The sequence below is a fragment of the Brassica oleracea genome, chromosome C6 (genome assembly GCF_000695525.1).
Source record: "Brassica oleracea var. oleracea cultivar TO1000 chromosome C6, BOL, whole genome shotgun sequence".
Classification (NCBI taxonomy): domain Eukaryota; kingdom Viridiplantae; phylum Streptophyta; class Magnoliopsida; order Brassicales; family Brassicaceae; genus Brassica; species Brassica oleracea.
In genome coordinates this window covers 13,558,162-13,565,949 of record NC_027753.1, presented here as the reverse complement: position 1 = coordinate 13,565,949, position 7,788 = coordinate 13,558,162, and positions in this window count along the sequence as shown.

The window sequence follows — 7,788 nt, the reverse complement described above, 5'->3', positions numbered from 1 at the left end:
GACTTGGGAACATCAGCAAAAGGAATGAAATGCCTCAGAATTACATTTTCGAAGTTGAGGTGTTCGACTGTTGGGGAGTCGATTTCATGGGACAATTCCCTCTGTCCTTCAAGGACGACTACATCCTGGTCGCCGTTGACTATGTCTCCAAGTGGGTAGAAGCAGTGGCGAGTCCCACTAATGATGCAAAAGTGGTGACTAAGATGTTCAGCTCCATCATCTTTCCGAGATTTGGGGTGCCTAGAGTGGTCATTAGCGATGGCGGAACACACTTTATCAACAAGGCATTTCAGGGCCTGTTGAAGAAACACAAGGTGGTTACCGCTTATCATCCCCAGACGAGTGGACAGGTTGAAGTTTCCAACAGGGAGGTTAAGAACATTCTCCAGAAAACTGTCAATACCTCGCGCAAGGACTGGTTGCTTAAGCTGGACGATGCTCTCTTGGCCTACAGAACAGCCTACAAAACGCCGCTAGGGACCAACCCCTATCACCTGGTCTACGGTAAGGCTTGTCATCTTCCTGTCGAGCTCGGATACAAGGCTGCATGAGCGGTCAAGTTACTGAATTTCGACATCAAGCCAGCAACTGAGAGGCGCATGATCCAAGTCTATGAGCTGGAAGAGATAAGGGACATCGCCTATGAGAGTTCCAAAATTTATAAGGAGAAGACCAAAGCCTACCATGACAAGCGAATCATTGCCAGACGTTTCGAACCAAACGATAAGGTCCTGCTCTTCAACTCCAGACTTAGGCTGTTCCCAGGCAAGCTGAAATCTAGATGGTCCGAACCCTTCACCGTTAAGGAAGTCCGACCTTACGGAGCTGTTGTGTTGCTGGACAGAAAGGGAGACGAGTTCATCGTCAATGGTCAGCGCATCAAGCATTACCTTGCTGACTGCACTATCGCAGAGGGTGAAGAAATTCCCCTAAGCGATCCCCCATCAGCCTGATCGGCTGAGCCAAGTCAAGCTAATGACTTTAACCAAGCGCTTGGTGGGAGTCAACCCACTGGTGAGTGTATATATTTATTTTCAAATTCAAAAATTATTTAGGTAACTATTTAAAAAAATATTTTGAATTTTAAGTATTTAATTTTAAAAATAAAATAAACTCCACCCTCCAAAAGCCCACCCCTCAAATCTAAACTCTAATTCTAGATTAATTATCCATAGGGATATAAGTGTCTATTTACTTCTTTAAAACTAAAGGTAAATGTAATTAAGGTAAATATGAAAATAGTATTAAGAATTTGGTAGTTTAAACAATTTCTCAGAATAATAAAGCATATTTTGTATATGATTATACATAAAATGTAAATAATCCATATACATATTATTTTGAAATTATTATAAAATTAAACTTATTATTAAAATAAATTAATTCAAACAATTATAACTATAAATTTAACTCATGATTTTAATTTATTTAAAGATAAGTAAAACTAATTTAACTCATGATTTTCAATGTTTACGTTATATGCTATTGAAAATATTCAAAAACAACATATACTATATATGAGGGTATAATTCATTGAGAGTATAAGATAGGATTAGAAAAAAAAAACAATCAAAATATGAAAAATCATAATTATAGTTTACTATTTTTAAAATGTTAAAATTTCCAAAATTGATAATACAAAATGAAATTCAACATGAAATAAGGTAAACTATTCAATAAAAGTTCAGGCTATAAGCTATTGAGAGCGTCCACGTATGATTTAAAACAACCAATCGTATTATGACAAATAAGCATGATGATTTGTTATTTTTAAATATGTCAATGTTTCCAAAACGTGTATTTATTTTATAATAAAAAAGAAATCAATACCGAGTAAGGAAAACTAACAAAAGTTAAAACACTATACATATATTAACTTAATACATATATAATAATTTCAAAATTTAACATAAATTAACTAAAAATATTAATTAATTTTAAAATGCAATAATTCAAACAATTATAACTATAAATTTAACTCATGATTTTAATTTATTTAAAGATAAGTAAAACTAATTTAACTCATGATTTTCAATGTTTACGTTATATGCTATTGAAAATATTCAAAAACAACATATACTACATATGAGGCTATAAGTCATTGAGAGTATAAGATAAGATTAGAAAAAAAAACAATCAAAATATGAAAAATCATAATTATAGTTTACTATTTTTAAAATGTTAAAATTTCCAAAATTGATAATACAAAATGAAATTCAACATGAAATAAGGTAAACTATTCAATAAAAGTTCAGGCTATAAGCTATTGAGAGCGTCCACGTATGATTTAAAACAACCAATCGTATTATGACAAATAAGCATGATGATTTGTTATTTTTAAATATGTCAATGTTTCCAAAACGTGTATTTATTTTATAATAAAAAAGAAATCAATACCGAGTAAGGAAAACTAACAAAAGTTAAAACACTATACATATATTAACTTAATACATATATAATAATTTCAAAATTTAACATAAATTAACTAAAAATATTAATTAATTTTAAAATGCAATAATTCAAACAATTATAACTATAAATTTAACTCATAATTTTCAAAATTTTGGCTACATGCTATTGAAAATATTCATAAATAACATACATTATATATAAGCTAAGACTATAAATCAATGAGAAACAATTCATTATATTTTAATTAGAATTTCAAAAATTCCATAAAATCATTTAAAATAAAATAGAAACCAATTTCAAACAAGGTAAGTTAACAAAAGTAAAACATTATAAATAAATTTACTTAATATATAATATTTCTTTTGACCCAAGTTGGGGTATTGTTTTGGGTTTGACTCTAAGTTTTGAGTCACAATTGGCAATTCTCCCTTAATTTAACTCATGATTTTCAAAGTTTAAGCTATATACTATTGAAAATATTCAAAACTAACATATATTATATATGAGCTATAAGTCATTGAGAATATACACATAGGGTTAAAAAAACAATCAAAATATGAAAATCATAATTATATTCTACTATTTTAAAAATGTTAAAATTTCCAAAATTGATAATGCAAAATGGAATTCAATATCAAATAAGGTAAACTAATAAATAAATCATTAAAATTAAATTAATTCATAGATATATATATATAGATATATATATATATATATATATACATATATTAAATATTCGAAATTTAAAAAACAAATTAACCAAAAATAATATAAAATATAAAGATACAATATTTTTCCTTCCAAGGACACAGAATAAAAATATACTCTTCAAAATAAAATTTCAAAAAAAGAATTTTCAAAATAAATTTTAAATCAATATCAAATGTGTTTTCTTCAATAATATTCAAATCAAACAACCAAACATAATCTTAATGAACAATGAACGTGTCAAGAATATAGGATTTGAAGTTAATGAACAATAACAGTGAATGAGAAATAGTACAATGAAAAATGTAAAACATCTGTGACAGAAAGCAGACATACAAAGCCGAAGACAAAATCCAATAGACGATCACACCAAAAAATTTGATAGAGTAGAGAATAATTCCAGTGTAAGAAAAATATTTTAAATTTATATTCGCTCTCTCTGAAAGATGTTAAGTAAGAGTACAGAGAGAGAGAGTCGCTAGCCACAATTTATTTATGAGTTTCAAATTATTTTTAATCAATCAAAAAGCTAAAGAATTTATTTATCCATTAAATATTAATCAACACTGTTATTTTATATTTGTACAAATATTCTTTTAGTATATTACAGTCAAAATCTTCTTAGAAACTAAACAAATAAGCTATACTAAAATAAATCTAACATGATGTGATCCACAAATTTTTTAAAAATTATTGTTATTAAAGCAAACTAAATGATGAATCCTTATAATCATTAGTCTGATTCACCTCATATAACATATAAAGTTTAAGATGCTTCCTTTTGAGTTATGTTGAAGAAAATATTTAGAGAACAATGTTTACAAGTTAGAAAAAAAATAAAGAGTCTAAGAAAGCATGTCAAATAAGTTAGTTAAGATTTTTAATAAAATTAGAAGGATGGCCAGCAATAAATTAGCATGAAGGATACCATAAAAAAATGATAGGAAAAATAATCAATATGAATTTATCATCAACAAACTAAAAACATACAAATTTACAAACTTATAACATTTAAAAAATCTCAAGATTACAATGAGTACGCTATCTAAGACGTTCGTTATCTTATTGCCAGCATTTAGCAACTAGAAATATTTTTTTTATCAAATTAAATAATAGTTTTTAAAGGATCTTAAAAATATTCATGGAAACTCCTAAAAGAGATTTCATCCGAGCTGACCATTAAAGGTCGATACGAAGAAGAAGCAATCGATCGATGCACATCCAGTGCTGTCGATCGATACAGAAGAGAGGCCTCGACGATTGAAGATTATGATCGATCGATGTACATCCTGTACCATCGATCGATGTCGAGACGCGAGACGTGCGACTTGGTTCCAGCCGACTTTAAACCTAAGGCTTCACCAAACTACAAGATTACCCCTGACGAGTTTTTAACGTAATAGTTATATACTTGCCTAATTGCTAGGAGGCAAGAGAGCTTTGAGCCACCATTGTATTCTTATTTTCAGCAGAAAGTTTTAGGAGAGAAAATCATAGAGAGATTTGTAATTAGAACTCCATTGATTCGTTTATTCTATTCTATGCAGTTTTTATCTACATTTTGTGTCATGAATTGCTTAGCTATGTCTGAGTAGTTCACTTGTTAGATTCAGGGTTCAAATAGGTTAGAGGGATTAGCCCCAACTATACATTTGCTGAGTTGTGATATTCATTGATTGATTGTTCTTAATGCTTGTTTTAGCTTTGCTAACTAGAACATGAACCTAGGAATCTGCATGTGTCAAGCATTCTTGATCATCCAGTCCTGAATCTAATCTGTCATACTAGGATTGCTAGAGAGATGCTATCCACTGACCTAGGAGACTAGTGAGCATTATCAACCTGCGCCTAGGGCTTAACTAGTAGCATCGATCGATATTGTCTTCTGACAATTGATCGATATTTGCGAAAGGTGTATCGATCGATATTCCTATAGGACCATCGATCGACACTTTCTTGTGATCAAAAGACGACAGTTGAGATCCAAGATCTAGTTAGTTAACCAGTGAAACATTGTCATCGCTGATCATTGTGATTAAGGAGTTGAGCTCTAATATATCATGCATGCAACTGTTAGACATCTATAGGACTAGAATCTCCATCACCTGAATAGAAACTCTGCATCTAATATCTTCCAATATGTTACACCCCCAATCATCTTGTTAGTCGAGCAATAGACTTGCTCAATTAGGATTGCTATTTACTTTTAAACCATAAAACAACAAACACTTAGAATTAATAATTTACTAGATTTAATAGGTTCCCTAGCTCCTTGTGGATTCGATCCCTAAGTACTGCAACTGAACCTCTTATATGAGAGAGTAATTCACTCCTTAGGGTAATTTGAGTGGTATCAAACATTGTTTTATCATCCTAGGAATTAGGTATAGACCAAAGTCTGACAGTGCTTTGGGCAGATTTAGTTTGACTTAGTTGTCTCATTAAACCTATTTCTTGGAATCTCCAGTCACTTTGGTAGAGTTACGGTCAAACCTCATCATAATTCATACGCTTTGATGATATAACAATTTGATCTCATGACACACCTTCAATAAAAGGATCCTAGGTTGTCATCATGATGAGCTAATCTCTTGAGACTAGTCCAATCGAGATCAATTGTTTAATGATTTTTGTCATCTTTTTCAAGACACAACTAACCATTGTACACAAAACTCAGTGCATAACACTAATTAAAAAAAAAAATATTGTTATAACTATCACTAAGTTCATATGTCCTTTTGCCAATAATTTTATGTGGCAAGCGATGCTTCCCCCAGATTTCTTAAGATAACTCAAAATATGCCTATTTGCATTCAATATCTCTTAAGAGTTTAGTAAAAAAGAATTGATCTACAACTCTTTTAATTTCAAAGAATAGAGAAATTTTGAAGAGTAAACAATTTTATTTTAAAAATGTATTTTATTCTCTGAAACTTACATCTTTTATCACATATAACTATTTTATAGTCCTCTCAAGTAGGTTTATAAATGGAGAATTGAGTTGTATAACCTTCAAATAAATTATAATTCATTAGATAACTAAAACCCCTAACTTTTATCTACAGTATATGTATTTTATGTAATAATGTTATATTACCCTTCGGCTCAACCTTTGTAACCTGCTAAGAATTATTTATTAAAAGAAATATTAAATAAATTGTGGTTATCATTGGTGCACATCTCTTTCTCTTCTTCTTCCTCTTCTCCTCCAATCTCTGTTTCTTTTTCATACATACAAACACAAACCACTTCATCTCAAGACGAAGAAAGAGCATGGATTATGGGCTTGTGGAATTGAGTTTGGAGGAGAAGATTGCACCGTAGAAAACGATGAGGTGACGTCACGATTTTTTTTTTTTTTTGAGTTTCTTTGATGTTGTTGATCTTGATTTTTTCGTTGTTATTTAAATTGTTATAGTATGCTGCATTGATATGGTATGGTGAAGAATAATTACTCTGGACCAGTGAATGCGTGTATCACCATGTCTGCAAAAAGAGGAAGATGTGAAGAAGATGAACTCGCCGACTATACTATATGTAGTGAACGAAATTTATAGTCTAGTACGATTCTTATATTTTTGTACCATTCGCAAGTACCAAACTAAATAGTATGGCTTCTATCTTATCAAAGTTGCTTACTTTTTTGATTGTTGGTTTGTGGCAACCGATCTCTTGTACCTGTACTTGTTTCTCTTGACATTGAAGGAGAATGGATTTGTATTGGATTGGGTATTGACATCTATAAAGCATGTAAAGTATGTGGTTTGTATTTTTGTATGTCTTAGGTGATTTTGTTTGATTTGTTTTCACTAGTATGTCTGTCTTTGGACGATTGTTTTATGATTAAAAGTAGCATGAATATTGACTGTTGTGATTGTATTTGTTTCCTTGTGCATTGTTCTCAGACACCTCGAGCTTTTCAGGTTTGTATAAGAACTTGTGACTTGATTTTCATGTCTTTCTTTTTAAAATTTCTGTGTTTCATTATCATAGTTTGCGCTTGATATGTATCGACTTTAGTTGAGATAGTTAGTGTTAATGATTTAGGTTTTGGAATTTATCAAAGTTTAATTCTTTTGATGTTTTTGTTGACCTTGCGCTTGATGCTTAAGTATTATGAACTTGTATTATGATGAATTTGTTTTATGAGTACTGACTGTGGTGAATGTATTTGTTTCATTGTTCACAGGTATGACGATAGATCAGTTGCCAAAAACCCTATTCAAACAGGGAACGGAAACACAAGTTGAGAAGTTCAACAACACTTGTCGAACTTCCATACTTAAGAAGGTGGAGAAGTATGTTGAAGCATAGTACAAGGAAGTGTTGGGTGATCCACTATTTGCTCATGTTATGGCCATTTATGTGCACAAGCTTAAGTATTCGGGTAGAGTGATCCACAGCTTCGTTTGTAAGCAGCTTCTGACCGTAAAGCACCATGAGTTGTGGTTCCATTTTGCTAGGAGGGCTCTCAGATTTTCAATGCAAGAATTCCATGCGATCACTGGTCTGAAATATAAAGACGACGAGCCTGACTTTGATATTGATAACTGGAGAGGTGATAAATGGTTTTGGAGTAAGTTGCTGCGGAAAAAAGGAAAAATTAGCCTATAGCAAATCAGGAAGGTGCATCTGAAATCTTGTAATACATGGTCTCATGTTAATAGG